The sequence below is a fragment of the Hermetia illucens genome, chromosome 1 (genome assembly GCF_905115235.1).
Source record: "Hermetia illucens chromosome 1, iHerIll2.2.curated.20191125, whole genome shotgun sequence".
Taxonomy (NCBI): domain Eukaryota; kingdom Metazoa; phylum Arthropoda; class Insecta; order Diptera; family Stratiomyidae; genus Hermetia; species Hermetia illucens.
The window spans coordinates 43,908,182-43,927,376 of record NC_051849.1 but is presented as its reverse complement, the minus strand read 5'-3'; the positions used below and the strand labels follow the sequence as shown (position 1 = coordinate 43,927,376).

Below are 19,195 nucleotides of genomic sequence, written 5' to 3'. Positions count from 1 at the left end.
TTCTCAGCATTTGAAAATGAAAGTACGTGAATATACGAGTATTTTTGAGCAACTTGGGTAGGTGGAAATAAAATTTTGGAAGTTTGTTGATTGCAGGGTCCAATGTTCCATGGTGTGGTGTTGACTAAAAATTTATGCGCCGATTGTAGCGACCCCTTAAAAATACGAATTCAATAATTACCTCTTCTCCACCTTCGCACAGCGCAGTGACTGAAAATTTCAAAAAGAAATTCCAGCCCCCAACCAACCAGCCAGTCAAAAACGCCTCCAAATTTTCTTTCTTTTACGTCTGCTCGCGCCGGCGGTTAGAATCAGAAGAACTGAAGTTTGCGTGCCCCTCATGGCAAGCCGCCAGCCGCGGGCACCATGGCAATGTGGTCGTGGTTCATTCGTCTGATGTGCCGCCATCATTGACGAAATACGCTATACGAAGGGTACAAAAAACCAATATGTGGGAGGAAAGGAAAACGAAACTTATCTCATTGCTAGCGGCTTTTGGGAGTAACGGAGCAAGCTATGGTGTATTATTTGGCCACCTTTGCATTTAATGTTAGAAGTAATCTGGAGGAAGTAGTGTTTTATAGTAGTACGCTATTTCGAGGACATCGTCCCCCAAACATGCGACACAGAATGGACAGCTCGTAGTGAAAAGCTTAGTGTTCGGGAAGCTACTAAATATGGGATGCACAAACAAAAACCTGGCCGGGAAACCGGAGGGAAAATAATTGAGTTATTTGCTCTCATAAAGGGGAACCTGAATGTGCGGCAGGTCTTGAAAAACATAATCAGAGCTATTGGGATTCTATACAAGTCTGAGCGTAACAAAATTCCACGAAAGAAGCAAATGCCTACATAGGACCCAAAGGATAGTAAATTCGAAAAGAGGAGTGGGGGAGTGAACGATTCTTTCTGACCATCGCAGGTTACCAAAAAGCAAAAATGGGCTCTCAGAGCTTGAAGAAAACGGAAAACTTCCTCAGCGCGGTTGAAAAATTCTTAAAACAAGAGGCTTTAGTTTGGACCGAAGGGCAAAGATTGCCATACAATGCAAAGATATTGAAGAAACTTCGACGAGGGAGGAAATCTGAGAGTCCTTATTTGCGGACTCAAGAAGGCGATTAGAGGCACGTAAATCTAACAATCTGTGGATAAAGTAGCGCTCAAACTGTTGGGTGTTCATAACGTGAGAATAGTCTCGGTCGTTTGCCGGCTCAGATCTTTCAGATGTCTGCAATTTGGACACATAATGATAGTAGTAGTGCATGGTGATTGGAATAGTTAACAAAAGTGCTGAAAATATTGAGAACATTCAAGGAACGTTTCCATGTTTTCAAGTCGATAGCATTGCAATTAGTCTCTATTGGTTTATGATCGATATCGTGATGGGATATCAACATTATATTCAATTGAATTTAATACTTTCCAAAGTTATTACTTTATATATTTTTTTCTTTACAGGATACTTCAAGATATCAACTTTATAGCCGAGCACTTTTATGTCATCAATTTGATAAAAGTAAAGGTAAGCGAAGATTGTGGAATTGATCGATATCGTCAAAATTGGCTCCATGTTTTATATATATATCCGTTCACCGCTTTTATGTTAGTATACGTGGTATGTTAGTATACGTGGAGAATTTAAGAAAAATAAAATGACAGCGTCGTCCCTAGTAAAAAAGATTTTTAGCAATTACATAAAATATCGAGTCATTGCTGGGGACACTCGAATACGTATATTATTATCAGTAAACCTGACTTAACAGCTTCTGTGATATTTAATCTCAAGAAACAGAATATTTTGCCACTGCTAGTCATTTATTGCAAAATTCAGCAATCAAAATCACAAATCCTTATAACCCGCTAAATTGCAAACCGCTGACCCCTTGTATTGCTCCCATTCACTCAAAATCTTCACTGACTATCTGGTTGTTAATTGTGACAGCAATAGCAGAACAACAATAATAAGCTAAAGCAGAATGTTCCTGTTAGCTATCTTTCTCATCCAGATCGTCTTGTATTAATGCTGAATCCATCAAAGAATGCAAATGGCGTTAATCTTGTAATTTATTATTGTGCTTATATTTTTGCTCGTAAGGCATTACCAAAACTTTTGTGCCCGGAAAATTTAGCTTTTTCGTGATGCGGATCGAAATTCGCCTCTGGGGGTGCATCCATAAGATTAATCCATAGTCAGCAAGAAATTATGCTCTTTTATTAGTACTTATATTTCAACTAGTACACTGAGCAATACATCAGACAACTCATGTGAGCTGTTCGATGCTTTTAGGAAACTGCACCATCTTTCTGCCATACCATTCAAAGTGGGAGAGGGAATTTCCGAGAGAAGTTCTTTGCAGTTTTACCTCAGGGTAATGCTCGAAGTTTTGGCCCCCTACATGAGGATGGACGATTTCGTAGCTTACATAACGACGAAATCTATGAGCGATACCATGACCGTCAGGTTGTAGATAAAATCCGGCTCAATAGGTTACGGTGGGCGGGTCACTTAATCCGTATGGATAAGGATGATACAGCCCGGAAAGTCTATAGGGGCAATATCTATGGTAGAAAAAGAAGACGAGACAGACCCTGCCTAAGATGGAGCGATGGCGTAGGTCAGGACGCCAGACAGCTTTTAGGGATATCGAATTGGTGGATCTCAGCCCAAAACTGGGATGTCTGGAGTTCCTTATTAAGGCAGGCCTAGACCGTATACCGTTTGTTGCGCCATTGATGGCGATGAATCCTCGCCGGTTTCAACGCATTCCAGCATAGGTTAATTTTTCTGATCGATGTTATAGTCGAGATCCTTGCATTTTGCAAGGTTGACGCTGTGTCAAAAATTGTGAAGATCCGGAAGCAGCTTTTAATTGCTTTTCCTATTCGTCTTATGACGAGCAAACAATGAGCCTATAGACATGAAACAGCAATTTAGATCATATAATGCGGCATTGATCACTCAATTATTGCAAAGAAGGGGCGTAAAGGCTGTCAGAATACTTGTCCTGTCGGTTTCATATTTGCCCTGAACGTAAGCATTTAAGACCAAACTGACAAATTCCAGGAAATGGGTATTGCCCAGCGCAATAGGTTTGACTTCTGGAAATGTCATGATTTTAGAGATTCGTCTCTACTCGAGAATTAAAGTGTAGAGTCTTTTTCATTGTCAACTTGGGAATTGGCATTTGCTCTCTACTACCTTATATACCTCACACACCACACAACCCACTTCAGAATGCGGGTGGGAAATGGGGTGCCATTAAGAATGCTCTTTTCTTGGGTGCTACAAAGGTTGTCGATCACGTCTCGAAGAGGCGTCGTAAAATCTGATGAACGGAAGGGATCCAGTCTCCACTGACTGTCATAAGTAACGGCGCACGTGACCCGCTCGAACCGGGAAGTCCACCATGACAAAAGTGAATTTGTTATTGCGTTGCCCAGGAAGCGGAGAATGCCACATCATGGAAGAACTTGCATGTGGTCGCAAATCTCTCAATGGTGAAGGACGTCGCTCACGCTGACGAGCAGTTGAAGTGGCGAAGGAATGGATACTTTACTATGGCTTCTAACCCTATCACATCCAGTGAAGTTCCGCCTCTTCGGAATTAATTGGCTAGTCACCTCCAAACAGAAGAGAAATGCACTGAAACCGAGTAAAGCCGCTGAGCTCGACGGTCTCCACGCAGAGTTAATTATCGCTGCCCTTGCAGTTTCTGCAGATCTGCTGCTTCCCATCGTACGGAAATTCGTGGAGTCTGGAACTTTTTCCAGATAGTGGAAGAAGGGGACGATCGTTGAGATTCCCAAAGATGGACACCCGGTTTTAGTCTGACAATTGCAGATTATCTGCATGCTCCCTGCTATCCCAAAAGCTAAAATAATACTGGAATTTATTAAAGAACATTTGGAAACCTTGATTAATGAAGAGCAAACTGGTTTCCGCTCAAGATCCTCCCTATGGATCATCTTGGAACAGTGCGTGGAATTTAGATCTTCGTATCTCCTGCTCTTCATCGATTTTGAGGAAGATTTTGATAGTATGAACAGGGAGTGTATTTGGCATGTTCTTAGCAGGAGGTGCATTCTGGAGAAACTAAGACCTATACACGTACTGTATCAAAGTAAAATCTCACAGGAATTTGAAATCTGTACCGAAATGCGCCAGCATTGCATGTTAGCACCGATTTTCTCGTGCTGCTTTTTCCGGAGGAGGTGGAGGAGTTCAAAGAACATCCGGCTACATCTGTCTGCTCTTTCAACGCTTCATGGAACTTGCAGTCAAATGACTCTGAATTTGGGAAGAGGGATAAGTAGGGTTGAACTACAAATAAACACCAACAGAGCCAAGGTTCTCAGTGTGACCACTCGACACACCCTCCCCATCTGCATTGATATCTAGGAAGCGTTATTTCTGCCGACGGTTGCATCGACCTGGATGGGTTTTTGTATCTCGTTGTGCAAATGAAATGGTTAACGGTTTCTTCCTTCTTGTCCCGGGTAACAGGATAATCAGCTGATCGCTGAGGTAGAAATGGTTTAGAATTGGATGCAAGAACTGTCAACTGGTAGTTAATTCGTATAAAAAGAGAACCGAGCAATAAACAACGACTTAAATTACATTGTAATCGAAATTTGTTCCTCCGGAAGTAGAGCAAATTGAATTGCAGAACCTTAAGGAATAGCCAGTGTGACATACAAGAAGCTAGAGCAACATACGTGACAATGGTATCGTCTGCAGACGAAGGAAGGTAGCGAGTGCGATTGGTTGTATTAAATGAATGAATGAGGAGTTTAAAGTGAGTGCTTCGGGGGAGATTAGCAATTGTAATTGACTTCAGTGAAGAAGGCAATTGAAACAATAGTACATTACATTCTGTCACTTGTTCTATGAATGGCAACCAAATGTCCGATATCGTCTGTTCGCGTAGGTCTCCCATTTGCCCACCTCCACTTCTTGATCTTAATGGTGGTGGATAGATGATAAGCTAATTAATGCCAATATAATATCTGAAAATCCATTGGAAAGTTGACTAGAGACCTTCCTACACAATGGTTTTGCGTAAAACAAACAAAAACAAAAAATCGATTCACTGTCTGTCTATCTGTCCTACGGAGTTTTCTCCAAAACAGCTAAACCGATCCGAACGTGGTGGACAGATGGGAACCATGAAAGACCACGCATACAGCGAGTGGCATAAATTTTCGTGGAGTTTAAAGGGGGCTCCCCATACATGCAAGACGGGGTTTAAGCAATTTGTTCACCAGATGTGGTCGTATTGGGTATCAAATGAAAGAAAAGTCGCGCTTAGTACTTTCCGAAACTGATATTAGCTTTGACGTGAATCGTAAGGATTTAAATGTAGAGTAAGGAGTCAAAATGTACGCACTTAAAATGAGACAGAACGCATTTTCGAAAACTACCCAACCTAAAAATCCGAAAAAATCGGGGTGGTGCACTTAGATGAAATCTAGGCCTCAAAATATGTACCATTTCGATATCTGGTAAAATAAACTTACTAATAGTATATTTCCAACTTTAAGAAATTGACTAAAAAAAAACCCTTAAGTTTATACTAGCAGCATGGGCATAGAGGACAGGATCGTGCATACGCGTGTCAAGTTTCATGAAAATGCTAGTACTTCAAAATTGTCAATTTTGTGCAAATTAACTGCATCCTAAGCCATGCAAAAAAGTTGCTGACGTCATAATTGTGTGAAACAAAACATTAAAATCGAGTCGATCTCTGTCTGTCTGTCATATCCGATTTATTCGGAAACGGCTAGACCGATCGTCCCGAAATTTGTAGGAGCGTGTGATCTGTTTTTCCCTTCATATACACCAAGTGGCGCCATTTTGTGTTAAGTTTAGGAGGGGGGGGGGGGCTCTCCATACATATGAATGGAGGGTGGAACATTTTTTTTTATAAAATATGGCCATGTGGGGTGTCAAACGAAATCGCTCAATTAGTACTTTTCGAAACTGGTACCATATTTAATATCGGGTGAAACATCAAAATATGACCATCAAAAAGTGTAACAGGTCCCGTTCTCAGAACCTACGAAATCTAGGCCTCAAAACACATCCGGTTCCGATATCTGCGCAAATAAAATTAATGGTAGCGTATTTCCACATTTTAGAAATTTACCCAGCAACCCCCCTTATGTCCATCACAGAAGTACAAAATTTGGCATGGTCAAGTTTGAATAAAATGCAGCTAGTGCTAACAAAGTTATAGAGGGTGAAACTTTGGCATTTTTTGTGAATCTCATGCATTCTACAGCGTGTATGACGTTATCATCTCATATCAATTCTGGTCGTAATATGTACGTATGTCTTGTAGTTTGGAAAAATATGAAGGATTATGTTGTATTTGTAGGAATTTACGGAGAGAAAAATGTGCGTTGAAGTTTCTTACATAAGATGAACACAAAACGAGCTTCCGGTATTCCGACTTGTTTGTGTCTGTTGTTGGTTAAGTTCCCTCACATTTGCTAATAGTATTAAACTCCGAATTGGAACTGTGTGAGGTTGACTATTATTAATACAGTGCTTTCCATCAAATGATTTATTTAAATCGCTTTCTAAAAAATAAAGGGCAATGTAATTTTTAACTACGTGACACCGAACTGTCATGCACTCGTCGTCCCTCACATCTTCTTGTTTTTCTTCAGCTCGGCTTGTCGTGATCGGTTTCGCCATTTTATTTTATCAAATGTCTGATCTGGCTGTTATCACGTGTTTTTAAATCCCCATCCAGCGTATCAAACCACCCTTGTTTCAGCCGGCCTTTTGGTCGCCTACCATCGACTTCGATGTTTAAACCAATCTTGGCAAGCGAATTCTCATTAGCGTAAATTATGTGACCATACTGTCGAAGACGCCTCTCCATATCCTCTCCATAACCCCATATCGATCGCGGATTTCCTCATTTCGGATGTGATCAAAACATGTCACGCCACTAGTCCAACGCAACATCTTCGTCCCGATGACCGCAAGACGCCGTTCATTGCTTTTTTTAGTCGGCCAACACTCAGAACCATAGAGAGCGACAGGATGGACGACGTTGCGGTAAAATTTAGATTTGAGACGTTCGTTGATACCTCGATCACAAAGAACACCCGTTGTGGAACACCACTTCATTCAGTTTGCGTTAATGCGTGAAGCAATTTCATTACGTAGTTCTTCATTGGCTGATTGCATTGACCCGAGATATTTAAATCGTCCAGTTCTGGGCAGGTCACTGCCGTTAACAGAACTGAGCGATTTAAATATCTCGTGGCAATGCTATCAGCCAGCGCTATGTTCCTCACACCTGAAGCGTCAAACTTCCGGTTTCCTCACTTGTTAAATGTTTGAGGTGGTCCTAATCGCGTAATTGGAAGTTTGGAAGGTGACTATACTTCTAGCAGGTGAAGGCTTTGTAAATAAATACACAGAGCCGCGCAAGCGCATGTCGACGGGACACTTAAATAAAGCTGCACTTAGGTAATGGTGGACCTGCAACATCAACTTGCTCCAATTTGACCACATCCAATGAACCAAATGGTCCACGGCCAACACGGGTCGTTAATGTGACCATCTCTAACTTCTGCGTAAATTAAACACGATTTTCAAGCGAGAAGTAGGTCAATCTCGAGTTGATACACGATATTTATCTATAGGTTTATACCTTTGGCCTTTCAAGATTTGATTATAATTAGATTAGCTTGAAATTCCCCGGTTTATTTCTTGGAAGACATTGCTTGTAAGGGTCCTCCCTCTTCAAGACAGTTGATAAGAATATTATTGACTACGCGAAGTAGTAGAATACTATACAAAACTGAGGACCAAAAGTTGATTATTTTGGGTCGATTAGCTGGAAAAGGGTGTCCGTATTTCGATAGATTCTTTTTAGAGATAAAGATAAGATATTATATCCTACCTAAAGTTACAGCAAAACTCCAGTTTCCATATCTTTATATCCGTTCTTTCTAAATACTGATAAAGAAAACTCATATAGGATTTCCTTTTATATGAGAATAACGCCGTATTCATGTATTTTTTTGGATTTTCCTTTTATTTTTGAATTTCAAAATCTCTCGTGAAACATAGAAGAGTACAATATACTAAAAAAATTAACTGGAAAATTTTACCATTCCGAGAAAATCTTATTCGTCATGAAACTTTTACGCACGAGTTCAGTTCTCCTCAGTTGGTCATAACTTCAGGTTATTAAAAATCACAAAGTATGTTAATGTCCTCGAGCAGTCACATTAAATGGAAATTACGGCGTTTAAATACGTTCGCCAGTATATCATGGGCATATGCCTACTTTCCACATCATGTTCAGCCTTCGAAAGAGTCGGATTAGTATTCATATTATGCAGTCTGGAATATTCAGTAAGTTGAATCCGATACAAGGGTACGTACGATGTAGGATGGGTTTTGGGGAAGTGTCGTGTCTTGGCTCTTCCGAAACAGCTCCCAGCTTATTTTGAATTTGTTGCTACATTTATGACTTACATGTCCGTACATATAAGCGTGAGCTTCCCAATATCAATGGGCTTATCGTCAATCAAAATTTCCAAATGAACTCTGAGCTCATAACTTTTGATCCCATCTCCATTATTACGTACTTCGCCATGATGTCGGCAATAAAGCTTCGCTAAGCGATTCTATCTTGTATCTTTTGTATCTACAGATATGAATACCCAAACGTAATATAGGCAGGCACATTCGGGACATCATTTGCCACCCTGCGGTAGACGCTCAAATTGCAATGTGCGAACATTCCGTACAATTTTTCAAATGTAATAACCTCGAAGGTTGCTTGCTAATACTACATGCGATTATGATAACGCGATTAAGAGATGCTCACATTTGTCTAAATGATGGCCCAATTCTTCATAAAACTGTCAGGTAATATTATCATTCGCCCCGCCATCGCCTTATGCGAACGTATCACTTCATTACTTCGAAGGGCGGGAGATTAGGTCATTACTCAAGATTTTCCCAGAGCAATAAGTGGGTGCCAGGACGAGAACTCCCAAATTCCCAAACATACACATACGGAGGAGCTCGTCATCTGGCGGATATGGGAACAAAGTCGTTTGGATTATCGTCAATTATTCAAGAAGTTGTTACAGACGTCACAGGAAGGTGAGTTGCTTACCAGCCTCTCAAGCGTCCTGGCATCTGCTCAGGATAATATAATATAATATCACTCATGTGCTGTAGAGCTGATCTTCCGTATGAAGGGGTGGAAATTTTACAGCTTATACTCTTGAACTAGGCTTCCAAGTACTTGTAAATGTAGCACAACAAGTGGCAGCAGGAGGAACGATAACCAAATGCGCTTCCTACAATTTTGAGTGAGATTATTATTAAAACGGGGGGGGGGACTGAGCTTTCTGGGGGATGTCTTCGAGTATGCCGTCGGCATAGTGAATGTTTTGCAACATGGAACTTACTTATGGATAATTAAGTTGGAAGACAATTATTGCTTTCAGTCCGCCACGTACAGTTTTAATTAGCGTAAAGTCATTTGCAGTCCATTTTTCGGGACCTTCCTGCCGACATTTGGTGTCTGACTCAGCACGTTCTTATTATGCTCGTTCAAGATATTAATTTAGAGCCAGAGATGAAATTTTGCTGTGAATAATGGTTTGCTCGTAAGGATTTTTTAAATTTGAGATAATAATGTTATTCTGAATGGACTCAAGGCCAGATAAGCAAATGTCTGATGAGAGGTCTCAAAAAAGCTAGAATTTCAGCTTTTTAATAATATGAATATCTCAAGAAGCGATTTGAATTTATCTCCTTGCCGGAAGGCGAAACATTATACGTAACTCCCTTTTGTAAAAATATTCTATGATATTCAAATATTCCTTTGTTCCCATCATTCGCATTTCCTGTCTATGAACATTCCTCACGTTGTTTTTGTGGCAAATTAGTATTAATTTTCTTCGTAGGAATGATATTTTGTTTAGATTGAATCCGAAAATATGTGCTCATTTTTCATCAAAATGTTTTTATTTCCAAAATCAACCTGCCCTCAAGGAATGCTGAGCATTCAGGCCTACTCAGCTTCAATTTCATGTAGTCATGATTCAGTGAATTCAGAAAGTTGTACAGGATCTAATTCAGTTCCGGTTTCAATTAGCTAATTTTAAAGAGAAAAATCTGAAAAATAAATTCAAGGAACAGACTCGGAGGAAAATCAACGACTCATTTTGAAACCAATATTTTTTTGCTGGATTATACTCACTGAATTGCCCGGCTCTATATGGCATACGCATCCTAAGAAATATATTTATAATTTCAGCAACCTAACAGCTTGTTTATAACGCACGTTAGCCCCATTTATCCCTCAGCGATTGAGCTAGTAGAGAGGGGCTAGAGATGGGCATTTAAAATGGAAGCCTTGAGTGACCCTATAACTTTTGATAACGCTGTTAGACTAAATTGACTAATGTCTTACCGCGTTCAACTTTTAAAGTACGCGCTAATGTAAGCCACCTATATATCCCGTTGTTGCTTCGAATAAGGACTGACGTCACACCTAAGACCTTTATATATAAACAAGTCGGAAAACCGGAAGCTGGACGCTTTAGGTATGAAAGGTTTTGTGTATTTTCTTTATAAAGACATTTGAGTGTGTATTTGCCCCATTAGTAGGGAACACGTAATATACGCATATATTATGTGAGAATATCTACTTTTGGATGATATTGACATTCAAAATCTTGAATTTTCAAAGAAGTGACAACTTTGGCCTATTATAACTTTGTTAGTGATAGTGCAATTTCGACCAAACTTGGTAGGATCGAGCTCTATATTATAGCCTACATTGCTGCAATTCCGCGGTGCTAGGATGAACTTAAGGGGGGCTCTGCAACCAATTACTGAAAATATAGTAATATACTACTATTAACTTTATTTGAAGGGATATTAGCATGGAAGGTATTTCGGAGCCTAGCCCGAATATAATGGTAGCTTCTTGATTTTTTTGAGATTTGTTGGTTTGGCAGTTTCTGAGAATGGCCCCGTCAAATAAATGACCACTTTCAACCCCTCGCACTTCCCGCCTTTCCAACAAATGTCAAAACTAAGATCTGCTTCGGAAAGTACTAACCGAGACCTTTAATTTGGTATCCCACATGACTATATTTGGTGAAAAAAATGTACACCCCCTTTTGCATGTATTGGGACCCCTTTTAAGTTCGACGTAAAAGGATGTAACTCACTGTATGCGTGAGCGTACACAGTTCCCACCTTCCCACCAAATTTGGTGTCAATCGCTGCTACAGCCTCCGTGAAAAATCCGTGTGATGGACAGACAGACACACAGTAAACCGATTTGAATAAGGTTTTGTTTTACACAAAACCTTAAAAAGAGGGCTATGATTGGTTTCTACAATGTGCGCACGCTCCTCGACAGCGCTGGTGAAGGTCCTCAGAATGTTTGGTTTCTGGAACTTGAACTTCCAAAGATATATGTTGTATATTCTGGGCCTAAACGAAGTAAGATGGGAGAATACTCCCTTTCCTTTTGCCACGCTAATGGCAATGTACTTTTGTACTCTGGAAAGTAGCAGATGTGAACCCGGTGTCGGATTGTTTCTGACGCTCCCAGAAGTCGTGCTCTCTTCTTCTTCACTTCTTACTTCAATATTCCGGTGAATCATAATTGCACAGTGCTCTACACCAAAGAAAATTTCCGATATAATGAAGGTGACATTGTGGTCGTGAAGGGTGAAGGAATTGTTCAGACATGTGGTGGGGAGGCACGGTCTTAGCAACGGTCATATTGGGAGGTTCGTCATGGTTTTCATATTGTTTGGGCACAGAACCTTTCATAAGGTCAGTTGGGTTTCAACTGACCGACATCATACTGGCAATCAGATCGGCTACTGCGCGGTCAGCGGTAGATTTATTAGTTGTCTCCTGGATATGCATAACAAAAGAGGCGATTACATCGGCCTCGAAAGTAATCACCATCTGATGGTCACTTACATTCGTTTGTGTGTTGCATCCGCTACTTGTCGCAGGGTGGGAGATTTGTGACCCCTTCCTCCCTCCGCTGCCACTCGACAGTGCGAGAGCTATCTTGATCTGATCGAACGGCTGAGTAACCCGGCTGAGAATATCGATGAGCATTGGGCTGCCATAAAAAAATGCCCTTTTCTCGCCCTTGTCTTGTCGACGCACTATACCCCAACAAGGAGTAAATGGCGACCATATACATACATACATATGTATGTTCCAACTTGCATATCTTAAGAAAAAAGGCAATAGAAGTGTGCTCCAGGTGTAGATAGCACTGCGAGTAACTTATGTGTCAGAATTACGGGTTCCGGAGGTCTTACTAATGTCAGTCACCTATTTAAATAACGATGAAAGTATCGAAATCATATGCGTCGATGTTGGAGAGTCACCAACAGCTTTGAGCATATGCCGTGTTTATAAATTGGGCATCCCTCGAATAACTTTCTAAGACACAATTCGTATTTGGTAACGATTTGACGATAAAATGCAAATGGTGCAAAAATTAAACCCCCGGTCGTCTTAATTTTTACTGAATGGAACATCGAATTGGCTGAAAACGAAGGTGAATTTTACCGGAAAATAAGCGAAGGATTATTTCGCCCGCCCATTTCTCGTTAGATGGAACCCTTAAATAAGTAAAATTATCGGTTTTATGTTACCGAAAACCTTTAAATAATTGGTGAACAGCAGCTTTACGGATCAACAGTTACAGTTTGGAGACCCATTGCATTGGTCGTTTTCAGATCGTTTCCCCTGAAAGCATCTTCCCACCTTGAGGTAGGTTTTGTGGCATTGCTTGCGTTTCGGGGAGCCTGTAGTGTACTTAGGTATAGCAGCTTCCAGAATATGTACGGTGGTTTTATCATTTTTCGCACATAATCTGAAGACAGTGTCTGCTGGTATCTTAAGCCACGTAGTAATTTAGTCTCCAGCATGGGTCACTGTCTGTATCCATATTATAATCCTAAGGCTCTTGAAGTTAATATTTAGTTAGTTAGTTGGTAAGTTCGACCAATATAGTGACACCAACCCTTCCTCCTCCTGCTTTATTGTCGTGGCCATGAACCTCTTTCCTCTTTTACAGAGAGCTCTGGTCAATTGACCAACTTTTCCACTCTTGTTTGGCCAGCTCATCTGCTTTCTTATTGTCTTTTGACCGAGAAGCATATCTAGATCCTAATTCATACCAATCTGGACTTCACATATTGGTTATTGGTTAGCATCTTTATGTTCTGCGACCTTTCCTTTGGGGGTAAGGGCGTGTATTTCGGCCTTTATCCCGCTAGTGACTCCGGTGTCCGCTGCCTCTATTGTAAGGAACCCGTCAATGATTACCTGCTGCTGCTGGTTTATTTCGTAGTTCATGGCCAAGTCCATCGAGCTGACCCTGTTACAGACAGAATGTTAATTTCCTCTGCTGTGGCCTGTTTTGAAAGGTAGATAAACCATGTCTTCCTCATTCCCGGTAAATTCCCTTTCTTTCTCTTTTAGGCAAACAGAGGAGATTGCTCTTTTCTTGGCTACAATCTTGGAAAACCTGTATGTTTCTGTGGCTTGTTCAATCCTTTTATAGAGTTTGCCTAAATTATTTTTGATGTTCTACAGAGACCGGAAAGGAAGCCGGTGATATACACGATGCTGGTATTTAACCAGTTTTGTAGAAACCGATTCATGGAGATCGAACATCCTGAACCTGGGAAGCACAGTCGACGATAGCGGAAGGTACTCTGAAAGAAAGTCAAGTTTGGTAGGAAGGACATGGGCGTTACTGCAGCGCTAAGTACGGCAATATCCAGAAAAATCAAACGCAAGAAAGTGAAACTCTTACCGGAAGTTGGAGACAAGCTGGTAACCCCGGTGTGACCCGCCTCGCACTCAGCAGACTCTGCAGTTAGCAGCGGTTTCACATCTGACTATATTGATGTCTAAAACATAAATATCATAGTTAAATTAATCATCAACATACCAAAGCTGTCCTTTGAACACTTCAGAACACCTGGCATGGGTGAGGTTTAACCGACAAGGCCAATGGGAGGTATGGAGGATTTAAAGCGGTTTCTAAAAAATATTTTTCAAGAATATCTTGCTTTGGGCTGTGTACTTACCTCCTTTAGAAGGTTATGGTAGTCTTTATATGAATGAACAATGAATGAACTTCAGACAAATCAGCTTAACTTAATTCTCCCTGGAGAGGCTGGTTGAGCATCGCATTTGTGAAAGGTCGTAAGGTCGTATCCACTTAATGAAAACTAACACGTTTACTAACGTGGAAAGTTCTGCGAGTTTGCTCTTCCTTTCTTGGTTTCAAAGATAATGGATTCAACTCTGTAACATGAATACGCGATGGGGTTGTTGAGGATATTGAAGTGGCCTTTGACTGTGCGAAACTTTGTGATGCTGCCAAAGAGCATGATGTCGATAAAACTTGAGACAAGTGGTTATATGTTATCCTAACACAGAGATTGTTGAGTGCTAAAATGCGTGTCAATCCCTAGCTGACAGTTAAAGCGACGAAAGGCTGGCCCCGGGTGGTGTGGCTACACTTCTGAGTAGTTTGTTGATCGTCTCACACACACGAACTGTGAAATCTGCTAATACACGCCCAAGCTTATGTGGATCACTTGGTTCTTCTAGCGGTTGGTCGACATCTCGGAACGATTTGTAAAAGAATACAACGCGCCATTAATTTGATTGACAGTTTGTGCCTCAGGCATGGACTTTCAGTACATCGGAATGGAATGGAATGGTATTTACCTTCCAGAAATGAGGGAAATAATTCTAGACAAGAAGCTTCTTTGAAACAAACATATAGGGTTTCCACCGTATATGTGGTGAACAGGACCTTTACCTCGGCATGAAGACTTAAGCCTGAACGGTTAATGTGGTATACATATATGTTGCTATCATTAGGCTGATATTCGTTTATGCATCCTTAGAGTGTTGGGTCAAGGTGCAATAAAAGAGGTTTCACTGTAAGCTACCTTCACTGCAAATTATAATATGTCTGGCTTTTACCGGTGCCATGAGCATGAAAACATCTGAAGCATTAAATGCATTACCGAAATTGCAGCCTTCGGATTTATTTAGCCAGAGCAGCTCGAAGACAAATTCGATTAGACCTCTAGAAACAACGGACACGAGGGGCTCAGAACATTGCAATAGTTATTAGGAGAACTGAACTGGAATAGCTATTGGGAGAACTGAATCCAGTTTTTGCAATGCCTTCTGATGCTTTGATCGCCAACACATTTGTTTGAACCGTAGAGAGAATTCGGAGGAACCAGAAGAATTTCTACACCAATGACTCAGCAGGAGCAGAAGTCCCCTTTCAAATCAAAACTGGAAGCGGGCTTTTCCCTTGGGATTATGTGCATCAGGCTTCCAGGCTGAAGTTTATGCGATCCTAAGAGTAGCAAACTGAGTGATTAACGAGCAGTTGAATGGCGCAACGAAATCCGCGACGGTCAAGCTGCATTGGGAGCGTTGAGCAGTTCTTTGCTCACTTAAAAAATGGTGCAGAAATTTATAAACCGATTGAACTCTATTTTTAGATTACCTCACCTGATACCTCATATACACACACCCATAAGTGCAGGCCTTACTTTTAAAGCCCGCTTTACTCTTTAAGGTTTTGCGTAGAACAGAAACCTTATTAAAATCGGTTTACTGTCTATTGGTCTGTCCATCTATCTGTCCGTCCGTCCGTTGGTCGACCTGTTTTTTACATAGAGGTGGAAAGCATCGAAGGCCACAGTGTGGAACTTTAACCCACTAAAATCACCTTTACTCACCCACTATGCCCCACGGAGCTATCCAGAGAATTTTCCCTCCCGCCACTTTTTCGTAAGCGCTCTAACCTTCGAAGCTCCTCCTGAATACAGTTTATGCTGCCACTAACTGCATTCCATACTTCTTGGGATTCGAACATTTGCGTATTGATCCTCTCCACGTATAAGGGTCTCCTCAAGATAAGTTCAACTGTTTCCTCCTGCTGCAAATTTTGGTCACACGAAGAGAACGTGCTTCAGGTCCTCGTATTTGTTTAGATATTTAGGTTAGAAAGGAGTATCCTGATGTCCAGAACTATGTAAACACCTACAATATTCACCATGCCCAGTCGAAAACTGAGCCAAGTGATAGTGGACATCTCCATGACTGTGCATAATCCAAAGCTGGATATTTGGAATCAGCCTTTGCGTCCACCTTTTCTGGGGGAAATTATCTCAATGTTCCTATCACAACCTGATTGTGCGCATTCTCTCTTTTCGTCGTCGATCTGCAGCATTATGGTCACTGCATTATTTCCAGTTGTATAATCCTCGCATCTCTTCAGCCAAAATATCAATGGGTGTCATACCCAATACTGTGAAAGCTTCGTCTGACGTTGTTCGGGATGCGTTAGCGTTTTTCAACGAGTTTAGATGATATACTGAGGACAATTCTCTCCTGAACATTAAGACCTTTTGTCCAAACTGTATACAGCAAAATACTCACTCTGGTTAGCAACAGCCTCCTCGGTGGTTTTGATCCTCCAATATTGAGCATCATGTCAGTTAACGCAGCTACAACCTTCTCTGCTTTTCATTCGCGTAGCTCATTTGGAGTGAAGGTCAATCGGAGGTCCAGCATAACGACCAGGTTTTTGATGAAAGGTTTGGACTCTATTACATCCTGCCCCACACGGAACCGTAGAATTTCTTTTAGTTTGCGACGGCTGACCAGTGCAGCCTCAGTTTTGTGTTCTGCCAACTCTATTCCATGTGATAACAACCTGATAATTGACTGAATATACATGGGCACACTCAGCTGCTTAAGGATATTACTATATGCTACAATTGCGTTGAGTTGAAAGCATTTCTCACATCGGAGGTGATGATGGCACAGTATTTTTTATACCCTCCCTTACATTTGCAATTGTTGCTTTTGCCAGATTGGCCACTGCGTTGATAACATTCATCGTTGAAGGCCAGCGTGAAAACCTTATTGTTGTGCGGACGTGCGCCCTGCTTCCTCTACGATTGGGAGCAGCCTGTTGTATGTAATGCGCTCTTGCAATTTAAACAAATGGAATAATACGACGAGGGCTCACCAGATAGATTACTACTCTTTGGCAGTAGCTCCCCGTCTTGCTTTTATTTCCGCCTTCAAAGCCACTATCGGTATTCCGTTCAGCCCGGGTGCCTTTTTAGCCCCTATTTTTTCGTAGGCAATGGTAAGATCATCCTCTGCTATACTTGGGCTATTTCTTGTGGGATAGTCTCTCTCGACCGCAATAGTCCATTTGTTTTGTTGCGGGAATAGAGTGGTCACTATTCTTCACGGAGCCCTGCCAACTTAGCCGTTACCACTCTATACGGCTCTATACTGCGGGTTGATGTCGGCGTCTTCGCAGAGTGCTTTGAAGGAATTCCGTCTACTTTCACGGATCGCCTTCCACTAACTAGTTTTGTGCATCATCTTTCTCTGTGCAATTTCCTGCTCATCGTTCGCACGTTGGTAGTTTTCTCTTCCTTGCAGGCATACGGCACGTAGTTTCCTGATGTCGTCATTCCACCACGATTTCGGTAATCTGTGAGCATTATCTCTACGGCTTGGCATAGAGGCATCACAGGCTGCGACCACGTTTCTGACAATTTGCTCAGAATTTTCTCCTGCTGTACATGTTGGTGTGCAGCTGTCCTTAAATATCTCAGTGAACATTTGCTCGTCAAACAATTTTGAATTCCACTGCTTCGTCCAGCATGACTTTATGCCTCTTGGATGCTCCATTCTCCTATTCTTCACCACACTCAACAGAACAGCTTAATGGTCACTATGGGTGTATTGTTCACTAACTCGGCAGGTAATGTCCTTCATGAACTCACTGCTTACAAAGGTAATATCTATCACTGAACCTATCCTCCCTTTACAGAAGGAATAGGTACTTCCGAAATTAACAGGAACAATGCCCACCGAGGAAAAAGCTTCTAGAAATTTCAGCTCCCTGTTGTTGGCAACCTTGCTTTCCCACTCGGTAGACTATGCGTTGAAGTCAACCGCCATGACAATTGGGGATCGCACACCTGCATCAAACGCCAGTTCATGTAACATTCGCTCAGATTCCACGCTTGTTGCACTTGGCGGAGCGTGGCAACTATAGAAATGAGCACCGTTAATTTTAGCTCTTACGAACCCATTACCAAGCGTTGCGAATATTTCTTCGAATGGGTATCGTCTTGTCATCCAAATTGCGTACTTTCCACTTTTGTCTATGGAATCCTGCGGACTTACTGATGATTGCAGTTCCGTGCCACCGTTTGCCTTTCGCAAGTTTCTTATTGCGTCGACGTTACTATTTGGAATTTGAAACTGCCGCACCAGTTCTCTCCATATGTCCTCCTTTTTCGTGACCCGTCAAGGTCCGTAAATCCACAGTTATCTCGTGGATCAATCGCTTCACCGTAACCTCCTCACATAAGGATCTACAAACCAAATTGTGGTAGTTCAGCACTCTTTCCTCCTTGCGTCTTCCTAATCTCCAGGAGTAGTTATCCCCTTCTGCGTTCTTCTGATCCGGGTGACATTATCTTCCATGCTGCTTAGCGTCGGATCTCCCATAACCTTCGGCAGAATCTCAACGTAAGAGAGGTCACCTATGATTTCGATAGCAATTGCATTCGAACGGTTTTTTTTTCGTTTTACCTACTTCCTTGGCTTCACAGTTGTCGAAATATTTGCTCCCATCGTCTGGAATTTCGTTTGTCAAGCCGACTTGAAGTCCAAATATTGCACTCCCTCCGTTACTGGTTCTTTGGCCTCTCGGCTGTTCCTTGGTGTTGGAAGCTTTACACCAGTATCCTCTATTCCTTCTCTCCTCCTCTTTACACCCTCGACAACTTTCCACTTTGTATTTGTTTGAGCGCTTCATTTCAATCTTTTGGTGGAAATAGGTACCTGCCGTAATGGAGTACCGTAGGAGTTTGTAACTGCATTGCATTCGCCGTGCATTGATTCGTCGAAGCCAGTTAGCTTCCCCCACAATCTTTGCCCAAATGTATTTAAGGTTTCGAGCAAGGACCTTAATATAGCGGCGAGCATTGTGCTTCGGCACAACAAATTCGTTGGACGTGTTCAGTGTATTACCCATTCTTTCAGGCAATTTTCCACCCTGAGTACTTTTGCTAGCAC

General features: G+C 41.6%; 1 protein-coding gene across 3 annotated transcripts in view; it reads left to right on the top strand.

Annotated features, from left to right (window-relative positions):
- The window catches only part of LOC119646512 (calcitonin gene-related peptide type 1 receptor), a 247,275-nt gene that overhangs the window by 105,918 nt on the left and 122,162 nt on the right, over positions 1–19,195 (top strand). For all 3 annotated transcript variants that reach the window (XM_038046969.1, XM_038046968.1, XM_038046967.1), the window contains exon 3: positions 1,459–1,522. The gene's annotated coding sequence lies outside the window, so the exon portion shown is untranslated. The remainder of the gene's footprint in view (positions 1–1,458; positions 1,523–19,195) is intronic.